The sequence below is a fragment of the Onthophagus taurus genome, chromosome 5 (genome assembly GCF_036711975.1).
Source record: "Onthophagus taurus isolate NC chromosome 5, IU_Otau_3.0, whole genome shotgun sequence".
In the NCBI taxonomy this organism is placed as follows: Eukaryota; Metazoa; Arthropoda; class Insecta; order Coleoptera; family Scarabaeidae; genus Onthophagus; species Onthophagus taurus.
The window spans coordinates 12,097,707-12,114,297 of NC_091970.1; the positions used below are offsets into that span (position 1 = coordinate 12,097,707).

Sequence of the window (16,591 nt, forward strand, 5' to 3'; positions counted from 1 at the left end):
TCAAATCACAGAACAGTAGTATAGAGAAGTGCGCACTCTGTGTTAAAATAAGAGCAACACTACCCCCTCCAGATTCGTATGGCACACCCGCGGGAAATTTGATTTCTATATACTTTCCTTTCACTTCTCTATTTTCCTAAATTGAATTCTTTATTTCAAAAACCACCAAAAAGTGCCATTTTAAAATATTTGGCATTTTTTAGTTGGCTTTAGAAATAAAAATTCAATTTATTTCATGTTGTAGTTTTTATGTATTGAGAAATAATAACACAAAACACGTTATGTTGGGAATTTAAAATTTATATTAAAACAAAAATTTAAATACAAAAATAACATATATTGTTTTTAAAAAATATATGAATAAATAAACAAATATAAATACAATATAATACAACAAAAACTTAAAAATCATTTTAAACAAAATATAAAAAAAAACTTAACCATCTTTGATAAAATAATACTTCTTGGTAAAAATAAATCTTGTATTCTTCTTCCATGTATATTGCACCCATGCTCACATAAAACAAAATAAACTGTTAGGAACATTCTTAATGCTTTTTTTTTTTTAACTTTCTCTTGTTGACTTCGTTAATATTCTTATCTTTTAAATATTTATATACATTTAAACGAATACATTTATCCATAATCAAACATTTAATATCATGAATTTGACAAAATTGATAAGAATTAAAGAAGTCTACATTAGAATTTTTAAATGTGCTCTCAATTGGGCTTAAGTGACCATACTTATCAAGAAATTGATACATTCTTTCATGGACTGCATCCACCATCTTAATAAGCTCGTCACTTGCATAATTTAAATGTGTCTCATTGTTATACTCCTTGAAAGAAGTAAACAAATGATTCTCGTTACATTCTGCAGAATATAAATTTTCTCGGCACGTATCACAGTCCGGAATATGTATATTTTTCAGAAAATAACCAGCCACATAAGCCGTTGCTTGATTATCTTCTATACTTGGGTTTAGTTCGATATCTGAGAAAACAGGATTTGAATCCATTTTATCACTAGAATGAAAATCCTCTGGAAAATGTACTAACAAATCTTGTAGGTTCCCCAAAGACTCACAATAATCGTCTTGACAATTCCGTCCCCTACTTAAGGGTACAGAAAAGTTGTTAACGACAAGAGTCTTTAAGGCAGCTACAAATTGATGACATGTAGGATTAGTGTTAAAAAAGCCATGTTGGCGCACTTGACAAAATAAATTTTCCAGCGGATCTTGATTCAGTGATCTTAAAGAAAGAAACAAGACGCCTTTTTCACTTAAATGATTCCAAAGGAAAATAACTGATCGTATGGTAGTCTGCCAACCTTTAAGAAATCTAACTGACTTTGTACAGTCCCTACCGTTCCGATCAATCATTTGCCATTTGGTGATTTTAGGTAACAAATTGGACCAGAACTGTAAATGTGGGGAATCTTTTGATAACGCGCACCGAAACTCTTTACCATTTTTTGGATATCGAACCCACCCATTCAGCGAATCAAACAATTGATCCATCAAATGAACAAATTCGGCAGTAGCTAAAGATTCAGCAGGTAAATCTTTAGTTACATGAAATGTTTCTATTGATGCAGTAACTGTGTGACTCAACTGAGCAGCAGCCACTTTCACCTTCATTTTAATATAACTATTATCAAAATTGAAATACTCTGATTTTAGTTTTGGCAACTGTTTGTAGGTTCTACGCTGCTGATCTAAATTGAAGGCAGACTGAATATGTACAAACTTTGCGCGCTTATTGCTTTCATACGCAATATCATATCGCAACAACGCATTTCGTGTATTCTTTAGTAAATGTGGCACGTCATAGATTGTACATATTTTTTCTCCGTTTACTTCAAACACATAATCGTCGTTACCACAAAGTAATTTACATGCAGCCACATTAGTAGACCCCTGATCACAAACAGTTGCGACCACCTTCAGCCCAATTGCTTGCAAATTACTAATTATTTTTACAATTAATTGCTTTAGGGAAGTAGCTGCTATTGTATTTTGAACAAAATAATAAGCAACAACTTGCTTATAATTTTTTTGAACCCCTCTGATCATGAAAACCAATGCATGATTTGCCATTTTGTTATTGGTTCCGAGTTCACCCAGATCTTCGAATCCCGAAATTCTTTTTTCATGAGCCTCATAATGAAGCCCACTACTAAGTTGAACTTCGTCGAAAATGAGGGTGCAATACTTGTCAACATCATTCATGTTCCTAACCTGACGTTTAAGATAATCCATAACATTTGGATTTATACCGGTACGAAAAGACATGTTGGACAACAGGCCTTTTAAAAGTCTTATTGATGGTAATTCAAAATGAGCTTGTAGATAACGATATAATCGTGGGCTTCTTTTGTAGATAGATAAAGCAAATGCTTTATCTTCCATAGTCCACCTTTTACCTGACGGAGCTCTACTAGAATTGCGTAATTGAGAATTAATAAATTCCTTTGTTACAGAATTCAAAGTAGATTCGATGAACTCAAATCGGCCCTCGTCATATAGTTTCCTAACAAAGCTCACATCAGCTTTAGCGCTTTTCAGCTGTGATCTTAACTTTGACAATTTCGATTGTATATTACGATGAATTTTAACATTATCACGCGGGTCTAAATTTTCTTTTGAAACTCCTGTTGTTTCAAATGGTTCAATTGGTTCAAATGGACCAACATTAGTTCAAATGTGTACTATTCGATATGAAAACATTTATTTTTGTCGTTACAGTTCAAATTCCTAACGACCGAATTACAAAATACGGTTTTTACAAAAAGTCGTTAGAGATTGGAGTCGTTGGGCGAACGATGTCGTTAAGTAACGACAATTACAAAATAAACCTGTAAGTGTAATGTTGTTGTTATGTCATTGAAACTGACATTAATTCAAAATTGTCAACAATAATTTCCAAATATTTTTATAAATGTCAAAATTGATTTTTAAGTAATTTTTAGCAGTCGTAGATAAAATGTTGTATACCACACGTGGGCTAAAGCATAATTACAGTACTCGTGTGATTACACGACTTGGTCTGCGACCTCGTCGTGCAATTCTTCACACTCATATAGTAAATATGTTTCTAGCCCACTTGTAATATAAATAACTATTACAAATGAAATATATCATTAAGGCCCACTTTTACCACCTCCTGATAAATTTATCCGATAGATAAATCCAATTCTTAGCCAATGAGAGCGCTTAAAACCGCCGTAACCATGGCAACTATCCTCTAGATAGTTTATCAGGAGGATGGTAAAAGTGGGCCTAAGTCAACTAAAAAGAAACATGAAAAATTTTTTATTATTAATAAATGCGATAATGGAAAAAAGTTAGTTATTTTTTTACTTTTTAAGAAGGAGTATAATGGAGTATATAATATGTCAATTTGATCATTAAGGAGGTTAATATATATGTTTTTACATTTTTTGTGGCTATCAATTATTAATGACCCATAATCTTTTAAATATCAAAATCGATGTAAGTGATCAATTTTGACATTTAGATGATTATGAAGTAGTTTCAGAAAATGGAGCCATCTAGAATAGATCTTTGTTATGGATTATGGTTTTTTGGTTCAAAATGAACAATTTTCGTGCAAAACATTTTTCTCTATCGCATGATTTATGAATGTAAGTGGTCGATTTTGATATTTAGAAGATTATGGGTTAGTTTGCAGAAAATGCAGCCATCTATAAGAAACACTAGGACGCCATTAATGCTAATGGTAATCCATAAACATAATACAGCTAGTACGGAGAGACGAAGACAATTCCTACGAAATATATCCTTGCAGTTGGTCGATGGCCATCTTTGTCAAGGAACCACAACATGAAACAACATCTCAAGATGAAAACACTACAAAACGAGGTCGCTGTAGCTCAAAGACCTGCAGCGAATGGCTCACTTAGTGAATCATATTCGCTAATTCGTTGCTTGACTGTTGCCTTCATTCGTCAATAGTTACTATGAATCATGTTGTGTGGTGTTCTTACTTAAGTTACTGTATTGTCGACTCCGAGACATGCAACGAACAGCTCACATGTCGAATCATATTAATCGATTCGCTATTGTATTGTAATGATCAACTTATTTATGATGCCAGATTCCTCGAGAGAGGAGAAAAAGAATTTTCGTGTTAACGCATCGACGACTTATTCTATTCTATTCTCCTTTTACATGTTAATAAACCTATTTAACCTACTTACTAATATTGCTGACTTATCTAAAATACTAAAGTGAATGTACTCGACTCCAACACGTATTGCTATTTAATTTGTCAATAATAAAATGTATAATAAAATGAATAACAACTCATGTGTCCAGTACAGTATACTATTATGACTCGCAACATGGATTACCAAAGATTGTCTAAATTTGTTCAAAACAGTCAAAAATGATCAAAATGTGGCTAAAATTATCACAAGATTGTCTAAACTCTTTTGCATCGCCTTCGAATTTACTTTTAATTATTTTTAATAAAAATGAATTTATGACATTATTTTGATTGTGAAGGTCGCCATGGACATGACTCCTCGCAAAGGCTCCAAATTTTAGTTAATTTTTCTAAAATGTTCTGAATTCCGTGCTTATATTGTCTAAGTTAATTTCTTTTATTGTGGGCTAGAATTTCTGGCAGTGTTATTCTAAGAGATGTAAGTACAAGGTTAACAAGAAGGAAGATAAGCACGGCGTCTGTCGTTTTATGATTTTGATAGAAAAACTACGGTGACTCGAATGATGTTGATCTTGATAGAGTATTTACGAGCGGTAATTCAAAGTCATCGAACTAAAATACTATACATGTAAAATCTTATCTAATTGAGAGCTAACATCGTATAGGTACCTCTACACAGTTTACATTGTACATGGTTTATTTCATTAATACATCAACTACTTTCAATTTAATAGCATAACCGTGTTACAGTATAAGATAAGAAACAAAAATCATGAACTTGTTAGTATCTTAGTTGCCCAATAATATTATAATTGACCTTAACCGTCTATCAAGGTGATTAGAAGCAATATAAAGCGCAAGCAAATAGTTTTAACTTCATATTAGTCAATAACGTACACCAACGATGAAGGGTAAGATTTTATACATGTTTTATAATTTATGAAGATTCTAATTAAATAATAATACTTGTAGCTGTAGCTCTTTCTTTGCTTCTCTTGGCATTAATTGCCTATGCTGTTGCTAGTAAGTTCACTTTTTTTTTAACACCGAATTTTTTACAATATCGTATATTTTTAGTTCAATTCTTTCCACACCCTGAAGATTGTACATTATTCTATAAATGTGAAAATCCGGAGCTTACGGAATGCCCAGCTGGATTACATTTCAACCCAACTTTACAAGTTTGTGATTGGCCAGAACAAGCTGGTTGCGACGCTTAAAGTTATACTGACAAATGCATGACAAAAATAAATATATTAAATAAATATGTTGAATTTAATTCATCAAACCTTAATGTTGGTGTCCAAGACTTCCATGACCAAAAAATTTATATTAAATTGCAATTCTAAACGCAGACAAAAAAACCACCTCTATCAATTCATCAATATACCATCTAGAGCGATGTTTTTTTTTTGAATAACATGAAAACAACGCAATATTTTGTTTGGATTCAATCAATGTATTGAAATTTGAACTTGTACAATTTTTTAATCACATTCTGTAAGTGATATCTTGTAGGTGATTTAATCTTCCACGCTACCCAGGCGGGTTGGAAGATGGTTTCAGGATAAGATAAGGAAAAGAGTATTTCTGCTCCGAGGTTGAGAATGAATCTAAGCTCGCAAATGAAGTAGTCTTATCTTTCATCGCAACCATGCAAGACTGAAAGATTCTAAGGAATATAAAAACTTAATTTCTAATTTTGAAAGATATACTTTTTATTTCAATTTATCGTTACATTTCAAGGGCAAATAAGACGAGTGTTTATTGCAATATAAAGAAGTCTCATGCCAGTAATGATATCTCTAATTTCTCTTTCTCTATCTGAAGTCAATTTAGAAGAAGCGGTTAACACATAGACGGACTCTATAAAAAAAATGTATGAGTTATCTATGGTAGGTATTATATATTTTTTTAACAAACCTTCCCATCGAGGTATAAATAGTCCAACGTTTTTGCACGAATAAACAATTACGTATTCCTTAGGGACATATTTGACTATTTTCGGGTTTTCAATATTAAAATTACGTGGAATTAAGCCACCTCTATTGCAGTTAAAATAAATTGAACTGCCAGATCCTGCTGGGGAACATTCAAAACATTGACCGGTGAAGGGTCTTGTCGTTAAAACCATATAAATCAACTTATCGTTATTAATTGACTACAACGTATTAAAGTTAGATAGGTATTGAAATGTTTAAATTAACTTACTTGTTGTAAAGATGCGCTTGTATCATTGTAAGTTCGACAGCTATTAGGCCAGCCAAAAATTCGCTTTTGATGATGCTCATCATGATGTTGACTATTTTTAGTCGCATAACCAGATGTTATAAATAAATTAATAAAAAGTATTACCCACAACATGTTCGGATTTGTGTAAGTAGTTGTTTTGAAATCCGTTTTGGGTGTAATTTGAGGAAGGGATCGAAACGACTCTTTAAATAGGTGAGAACGAAGGATTTTCTTATCAAAAAGAATGTTTAACTATTTAGGATATTTTCGGGGTATTTTGTTAATACGTCAACGGCGATGATCAGTTTTCTTTTCGTTGAAATAAAAATGGTATTTTTCTGTTTAAATAAAATGCGTTTAAAACATTTTTGTTAACACTTTTCATTCTAACATTTTTTTTGTGAAAAGAAATTGTTGAACGTAAAGAAAAGTACAGAAAAATTAAAAAAAGAAAATATCATTATAGAAATTTAAATACAGGAATTTCCTGTTGATTTTTTATTTATATTATCAATACATTTGACGTTTCGATCTATTTTAAACAGTTCATCATCAGAAACCGCTCTAAAATAGGTTTAAATCAACGCCGACAACATTATCTTCATTACGGAAATCGTTAAAACAAATCGAACGTACTATCGGCCAAACCTTATTTACTACATGGCGTAAGGGACAGAAAACAAATCCCCCGCACGGTCGCTTTGCCGAGTTCGGCCGAAGAATCGAAGACTGGAGGGGCGTACTCATTTTCTCTCGAACCTTTGCTCTAGCCTTGTCGTCTCTTCAACCCTGAAGTGCCGGGCGCCCGATGCCAGCTTAAAGTCGAGCGCGCCTTGGATTCGAACAAAAATACACAATTTCGTTTTTACAATTCAAATAACTGTACCAATGTTATGACGTAGTCGATTTTAAAAATTCATAAAATAGTCAAATATATTCATTAAAATAAAATAATTGAACTTTAATAAGTGAAAAAAATTGTTTCTTAATTTTAAATACGTTTCTGTACTGTATATCTTCGTAAAGTTAAAGAATTTAGTTAAAATTCGATATAAAAATCGTCTCTTAATTTCCATTAGTAATATTTTTTTTCTAATCTCATTTAAAATGGCATTTTAACCGTTTAATATTATAGAAAGTCTCAATAATTTCAAGCCATTTACGACCATTAATGCGTTTACGCACCGTTTCTTCACATTTTTTTGCGTATTTTTCACATAAGGCTTTTGCGAATTTTTTTTTCTTGAGTTGATATATTTTTTTTGTAATAAGTCTTAAAATTTTACAATAATTTCTCACCTTCATCGTAAATGGGTAAACAATAAACTTTTTATTTTTTGTACACTTTAGTAATGTTAAAAAATTTATTATCTTATTCACATAAGGTAATATAAAATTTCTGTTGAAACTACCTGTAAACTGAATTTTATAGATTGTTATTTATGAGCATGATAATATTCCATATTATAATGAAAAACCATTTGATTTTGAGTATATAATTCATTTATTTACAAAGAAAATTTTATTAATAATAAAACATTTTATTATATATATATATATATTTTTTTTTTTGCTCAGAGGAGGGGAAAATGCCTTACGCACCCCGGCCTACTGATGGCGCCTATAGTTCGTGGGTCGGAAAAATCGTATTTCGGCCGGGAGTGTGGGACTACAATTAATTAGCACCTGCTACCCACTAAAAACCCCCCCTCTCTTCTCCCGGACCACCCGGATTTCTGCGGAAGTCGTTATATCCAGGATTCAATTGCAAGAAAAAAAATATTGATGGTTAATATTAATTTTATTAAAGTTGTCTCAACTTACCGGCTTTGGAAGGGACTCTTCATCCCGCGGGATGAAGAGTTTTATCTTTTTCGTCTTGAGGACCACAGCCAGGTATGCGCTTATTGTTTCTCACTTGGTTTTGTCGGTCAGCATTGAAAAAATTAAAAAGATTTCATCAAATATTAAGAACACTTTAATAATAAAAATTATACCTACTTAATAATGAATAAAATTTGTTATGTCAAAATTTAATAATGGGTGTATAACCCGTTATTATTTTGACATTCTTCTAATCGGGATGTCATTGAGCCGACCAATCGCTGACATAAATCCCCGCCACGAAGACTATCCCATTTCCGCATAACGTATTCTTCTAAAATAGCTCGGTCCCGAAATCGTTCGTCAAATTCTTATAATACTACCAATTATAATTATTTTGACAATGTAAATACACAATAGTTTAACTTTTAATAAAATAATTTTATGCTTTTGATCTGCCCATCAATTTTGTTTTTAGAAGGCAATAAAATCTATGTGAATTTGAAGTAAAATTTGCCCGATTTTTAATGAAACGGATGTATTTTAAGGAGCCTTGTAACTACTCTATGATGATGATATCTGACAAATTACTGCAATTACCACATGATGCCGGGCTTGGAGCGTTGGTTAAAGTTTCGCCCCCAGCATTTACTGCTCGGCATTATATTGGGGTTTTGGAAGAAATTTTTATTCCAAGTGTGAGGGCAGTATATCCTGAGGATGAGGTGGAGGTTCTGACATTTGTACAAGACAACAGCCTCATCCATTCCGCTCGGTTAGTCGAGGAGCGGTTTCAAGACAATAACAACGTAGAACGATTAAAATGGCCTCCACGCTCGCCCGATTTAAATCCCATTGAAGAGGTGTGGGGTTATATGGTACGCGGGTGGGAATTTGACGAACGATTTCGGGACCGAGCTATTTTAGAAGAATACGTTATGCGGAAATGGGATAGTCTTCGTGGCGGGGATTTATGTCAGCGATTGGTCGGCTCAATGACATCCCGATTAGAAGAATGTCAAAATAATAACGGGTTATACACCCATTATTAAATGTTGACATAACAAATTTTATTCATCATTAACTAGGTATAATTTTTATTATTAAACTGTTCTTAATATTTCATGAAATCTTTTTAATTTTTTCAATGCTGACCGACAAAACCAAGGGAGAAACAATAAGCGCATACCTGGCTGTGGTCCTCAAGACGAAAAAGATAAAACTCTTCATCCCGCGGGATGAAGAGTCCCTTCCAAAGCCGGTAAGTTGAGACAACCTTAATAAAATTAATATTAACCATCAATATTTTTTTTCTTGCAATTGAATCCTGGATATAACGACTTCCGCAGAAATCCGGGTGGTCCGGGAGAAGAGAGGGGGGTTTTTTAGTGGGTATCAGGGGCTAATTAATTGTAGTCCCACACTCCCGGCCGAAATACGATTTTTCCGACCCACGAACTATAGGCGCCATCAGTAGGCCGGGGTGCGTAAGGCATTTTCCCCTCCTCTGCGCAAAAAAAAAAAAAAATATATATATAAGTTATGAGTTACAGCCGGGAGGTTGTATTTTTAAAAAATAACTTATTTATTTGTTTCGTAATCGCGTACACCAAAAGACCCTTATGAAGTTACCTTAATGAATATTGAATTAACAATGATTTTTATTATTCGGAAACGAACCTTATTTATACTCTTTTCTTATCTGTTTACAAAAAAGAAGTAATATGAGAAAGTCATTCATTATAAAAATACTATTCTACGTCTTATTATTATTATTTGTTTATGACGGGGCACCTGCTACCACATAACTTATATAATAAAATGTTTTATTATAAATAAAATTTTCTTTGTAAATAAATGAATTATATACTCAAAATCAAATGGTTTTTCATTATAATATGGAATATTATCATGCTCATAAATAACAATCTATAAAATTCAGTTTACAGGTAGTTTCAACAGAAATTTTATATTACCTTATGTGAATAAGGTAATAAATTTTTTAACATTACTAAAGTGTACAAAAAATAAAAAGTTTATTGTTTACCCATTTACGATGAAGGTGAGAAATTATTGTAAAATTTTAAGACTTATTACAAAAAAAATATATCAACTCAAGAAAAAAAAATTCGCAAAAGCCTTATGTGAAAAATACGCAAAAAAATGTGAAGAAACGGTGCGTAAACGCATTAATGGTCGTAAATGGCTTGAAATTATTGAGACTTTCTATAATATTAAACGGTTAAAATGCCATTTTAAATGAGATTAGAAAAAAAATATTACTAATGGAAATTAAGAGACGATTTTTATATCGAATTTTAACTAAATTCTTTAACTTTACGAAGATATACAGTACAGAAACGTATTTAAAATTAAGAAACAATTTTTTTCACTTATTAAAGTTCAATTATTTTATTTTAATGAATATATTTGACTATTTTATGAATTTTTAAAATCGACTACGTCATAACATTGGTACAGTTATTTGAATTGTAAAAACGAAATTGTGTATTTTTGTTCAAATCCAAGGCGCGCTCGACTTTAAGCTGGCATCGGGCGCCCGGCACTTCAGGGTTGAAGAGACGACAAGGCTAGAGCAAAGGTTCGAGAGAAAATGAGTACGCCCCTCCAGTCTTCGATTCTTCGGCCGTACCCGGCAAAGCGACCGCGCGGGGGATTTGTTTTCTGTCCCTTACGCCATGTAGTAAATAAGGTTTGGCCGATAGTACATGGGTATATATTATCACAAAATCACAAACAAAAACAAAAAAGTATCTTTATCGAGTATCCTTATTAATTAAATTGTTAAACAGTTATATAAATATTATATAATCATCTATAATCATTAAAGAATTTAAATCCTCTTTAATCATAAAATAAATTCTAATTACATAAAAAGAAAATAATAATTTCAATTTTCGAGTTATAATAAAAATGTATGTAAATCAAAAACGTCAATTTCAAAATTTTTCGATTTTGTGTTTAATTATTAAATTATTAAACCAAAAATGCTACTTTAATGAGTTTAGACTTTTATAACTAAAAGTACAAAACAATTGGGATAAAACCATCTACGGATTATGTTTTTATGATATATTATGAACAATTTTTATTAATTTCATTCTCATCCACACCTTCTAATTTCTGAGAAAAAATATTTTGTTATTAAATGTCTCAAATTTGGAATGTTTCTGATTTTAAATCTGCCAGGTTGGCAATAGTCATAATTACGTTATGACACCTTACGCATATCGTTTTGTTGTTTTATTACAATCAATTTTCATTAACAGTATTTCCTCCTGACATTTTTAATTTTCGAGATATTATTAAATTTTTAATCCAAAAGTGTTAATTTAATGATTGTCGACTTTTATGACTTATATCTAATAATACAAAACAATTGGAGCAAAAACATTCATGGATCATACATTTCTGATGTATTATGAACAATTTTTATTAACACCATTCTGATCCACACCTTTTAATTTCTGAGAAAAAATATTTTGCTATTAAATGTCTCAAATTTGGAATGTTTCTGATTTTAAATCTGCCAGGTTGGCAATAGTCATAATTACGTTATGACACCTTACGCATATCGTTTTGTTGTTTTATTACAATCAATTTTCATTAACAGTATTTCCTCCTGACATTTTTAATTTTCGAGATATTATTAAATTTTTAATCCAAAAGTGTTAATTTAATGATTGTCGACTTTTATGACTTATATCTAATAATACAAAACAATTGGAGCAAAAACATTCATGGATCATACATTTCTGATGTATTATGAACAATTTTTATTAACACCATTCTGATCCACACCTTTTAATTTTTGAGAAAAAATATTTTGCTATTAAATGTCTCAAATTTGGAATGTTTCTGATTTTAAATCTGCCAGGTTGGCAATAGTCATAATTACGTTATGACACCTTACGCATATCGTTTTGTGGTTTTATTACAATCAATTTTCATTAACAGTATTTCCTCCTGACGTTTTTAATTTTCGAGATATTATTAAATTTTTAATCCAAAAGTGTTAATTTAGTGATTGTCGACTTTTATGACTTATATCTAATAATACAAAACAATTGGAGCAAAAACATTCATGGATCATCATTTCTGATATATTATGAACAATTTTTATTAACACCATTCTGATCCACACCTTTTAATTTCTGAGAAAAAATATTTTGCTATTAAATGTCTCAAATTTGGAATGTTTCTGATTTTAAATCTGCCAGGTTGGCAATAGTCATAATTACGTTATGACACCTTACGCATATCGTTTTGTTGTTTTATTACAATCAATTTTCATTAACAGTATTTCCTCCTGACATTTTTAATTTTCGAGATATTATTACATTTTTAATCCAAAAGTGTTAATTTAATGATTGTCGACTTTTATGACTTATATCTAATAATACAAGACAATTGGAGAAAAAAAATTCATGGATCATCATTTCTGATATATTATGAACAATTTTTATTAACACCATTCTGATCCACACCTTTTAATTTCTGAGAAAAAATATTTTGCTATTAAATGTCTCAAATTTGGAATGTTTCTGATTTTAAATCTGCCAGGTTGGCAATAGTCATAATTACGTTATGACACCTTACGCATATCGTTTTGTGGTTTTATTACAATCAATTTTCATTAACAGTATTTCCTCCTGACATTTTTAATTTTCGAGATATTATTAAATCTTTAATCCAACAGTGTTAATTTAATGATTGTCGACTTTTATGACTTATATCTAATAATACAAAACAATTGGAGCAAAAACATTCATGGATCATACATTTCTGATGTATTATGAACAATTTTTATTAACACCATTCTGATCCACACCTTTTAATTTCTGAGAAAAAATATTTTGCTATTAAATGTCTCAAATTTGGAATGTTTCTGATTTTAAATCTGCCAGGTTGGCAATAGTCATAATTACGTTATGACACCTTACGCATATCGTTTTGTGGTTTTATTACAATCAATTTTCATTAACAGAATTTTCTCCTGACATTTTTAATTTTCGAGATATTATTAAATTTTTAATCCAAAAGTGTTAATTTAATGATTGTCGACTTTTATGACATATCTAATAATACAAAACAATTGGAGCAAAAGCATTCATGGATCATACATTTCTGATGTATTATGAACAATTTTTATTAATACCATTCTGATCCACACCTTTTAATTTCTGAGAAAAAATATTTTGCTATTAAACGTCTCAAATTTGGAATGTTTCTGATTTTAAATCTGCCAGGTTGGCAATAGTCATAATTACGTTATGACACCTTACGCATATCGTTTTGTTGTTTTATTATAATCAATTTTCATTAACAGCATTCTCTCCTGACATTTTTAATTTTCGAGATATTATTACATTTTTAATCCAAAAGTGTTATCACTTTTGAAAAGTGTTATCCAAAAAGTTATCACCTAGTCAAATAAATTACTCAACTTTTGATAGGGAACTTTTAGCTATTTATTCATCTATTATTCATCTAATATTTCAAACATTTTTTATACGGCAACCAATTTACACTGATCACAAACCATTAGTTAATTCCATTCATTCGAAATCAGATAAAACGCCAAGACAAAGACGTTATCTTCATTGAATATCTCGATTTACTTCAGACATCAGGTATAGTAAAGGCGATTCTAACATTATTGCAGACACAATGTCACGCATTAATATAAAATCCCCAATTTTTCTTATCCTGATTCAAAAGAGATTAAACATGCTCAATCTACAGATCTTCAGTTACAACATCTGTTACAAGCCCAATCGTGAGGTAATACTAATTTTGCCAAGCCCAACTTGCATTAGATTTATGTAAGGACCAATGGTATTTCAGCGAGCATCCAAAAGAAAGATACAGTTTTGTAAATGGGAATCATCAACCTGCCACATCACCTGTCATAAGTTCCATAGAACTCAGACCAGAGAAGGCTAAGGATTTAACACGAGGTCAACGTGAAGATTTGAGGAATCTTCTTGCGAATACCCCGGTGTTCAAACGAGGGGGAGGCTTTACCCCTTATGCCAAACATTGCATTGTCATCGAGGAGAACCAAATTTCTATCTCCGTCCCTTCATATCGAATGCCTGCTCCAAAAAAAGAATTGTTGAAGAGAGAGCTAGACAAACTTCTAGATTAAGGTATCATCGAGGAATGTGAGAGACCTTGGACTGCTCCTGTAGTTCTAGTCCCAAAGAAAGACGGAAATGTACGTTTGGAGCCGTGTTACTCCAAGAAGAAGACAATTATGAACGACCAGTTGAATATGCCAGTCGATTGTTGACAGCTGCCGAAAGAAACTACACTACAACAGAACGAGAAGCTTTAGCTGTAGTCTGGGCAGTAAATCGTTTTCGAGGGTACATCGAATGTTTGGAAATACATGTGAAGACTGATCATCAACCTCTTCGATGTCTTATGGGATTGAAATCGCCAAGTGGACGCCTAGCCAGGTGGGTCCTTCAATTACAATCATTCAATCTTAAAGTATCCTACGTTCCCAGAAAGGCGAATCGAATTGCTGATACTCTTTCGAGACCTAGCTGTACAGATGAAAATTCCACTACATGTAGTGTATGTACAGTAACTGTTGATCTAAAAGGGTATAGTTTAGAAAAATTGCGGTCTGATCAATTAGCAGATCCAGAGTTGGATAAGATTGTCAAGTTCTTTGAAACTGTTCTTACGAATGAAGACTACGTTCACTGGACTGGAAAAGGGTATTTAATGAACAACGGTGTGAACGTAGTGCCATCACAATGCAGAGTCGAAATCATGAGGGAATACCATGATGATGCTACCGCAAGGCACTATGGATCCGAGAAAACCATTGGACGAGTAGCGAAAAGGTACTATTGGCCTGGAATGAGACGATACATCGAGAACTATATAAAGGCATGTATTCCCTGCCAAAAGTACAAACTAACTAATTTAAGACCAGCAGAGTTATTGCAAACCCCTACTTACAACCGAAGATGTGAAGTATCAATTGACCTGTTTGGACCATTACCCGAAACAGCAAAAGAAAATCGATGGATTTTTATTGTCGAGGATACTTCTGCAAAATGGATTGAACTTTTCCCAATGAAAGAAGCAACAGCCATCGCGTGTGCTCGACTTTTGGTGAAAGAAGTATTTCTAAGATATGGCTTACCAAGACGAGTTCTTAGTAATAATGGCGTGCAATTTGTTTCCGAGGTACATTACATTACATTGCATTGTATTGACTATATATCGGGTAGGCGGACCACTGTACTGTACTTCGACTACTGGTCCACAGTAGGCGAAGTCTCTCTTCAGCCCACAGTCCAATCCTATATTTGGCCATCGCAAATGATACACCAACTGCTGGTTCCAGTCCCACAAACGCTTTAGCGCTGCCCTCTCATGCTAGCTCATCTGCCGCTTCATTGCCAGCAACCCCAGAGTGATCCGGGACCCAGATCAGAGAAACGCTGTTATCACAAGTCAGTGTGTTTAATGTTCTCTTACAATCATTAACCAGAGCCGACACCGTTTTCACGGCTTGCAGCGCCTGGAGAGCGGCTTGACTGTCTGAGAAAATTCGTACTGTCATGTTTTTCATCCCTCTCTCAAGAAGGATTTTAGCACCCATGTCAATAGCAAATACTTCCGGCTGGAATACAGTACAGTTCGTACCCATGCTGTAGGCTTGCTTAATTCGAGGTGTCTGGCGTTTTTGATCCATCTGTGAACACGCAAATATCTGCCTGAACCAGAGAATTTTCGTTTTCGATCTAGAACTGCCGCTCAGGCAGTACAACCTGTTTCCGAGGTAATGCAGCAAACAATGTTTATACAGGATGTCAAGCAAACTTTGAATCCTGTATATCATCCTGAAGCAAACCCTGTAGGAAGGAAAAACCGTGATTTAAAACCACAATTGGCTATCTTAGTGAGAAATGATCACACAATATGGGATGAAGACTCCCACAGATTCGATTTGAATACAGCAACATGTTCCACAACAGAATATTCTGCAGCCTATTTGACGTTTGGACGAGAGTTACGGACTTTGGATGCTCTCAGGCATGATGTTTGATGATGCTCATTTCGTAGATGACTCCATATTTAAAATGATTCGTATCCAAACTGGTAGATGTTGCAGAAAATGTACAAAAAGAACAGGAACGTCGAAAACAATACGCAGATATACACAGACGTCCTGCTCCAGACTATCAACCTGGACAATTGGTTTTGATTCGATCTCATGAATTGAGCAAAGGTTCGAAACGGTTCACTAACAAATTAGCGCCGAAACGAGATGGACCCTACGCAATAAGAA

General features: G+C 32.7%; 2 long non-coding RNA genes across 2 annotated transcripts; one reads left to right on the forward strand and one right to left on the reverse strand.

The window, feature by feature from the left end:
• The first annotated feature begins 4,953 nt into the window (after nucleotides 1-4,953).
• LOC111427645 (uncharacterized) lies at nucleotides 4,954-5,462 on the forward strand. The gene is made up of 3 exons (XR_002707965.2): nucleotides 4,954-5,108; nucleotides 5,170-5,220; nucleotides 5,275-5,462. It is a non-coding gene; the product is annotated as an uncharacterized lncRNA (long non-coding RNA).
• A 428-nt stretch (nucleotides 5,463-5,890) lies between these two features.
• LOC111427085 (uncharacterized) lies at nucleotides 5,891-6,608 on the reverse strand. The gene is made up of 3 exons (XR_011640406.1): nucleotides 6,409-6,608; nucleotides 6,121-6,358; nucleotides 5,891-6,063 (listed from the first exon to the last, which is right to left on the reverse strand). It is a non-coding gene; the product is annotated as an uncharacterized lncRNA (long non-coding RNA).
• Between the last annotated feature and the right edge of the window lie 9,983 nt (nucleotides 6,609-16,591).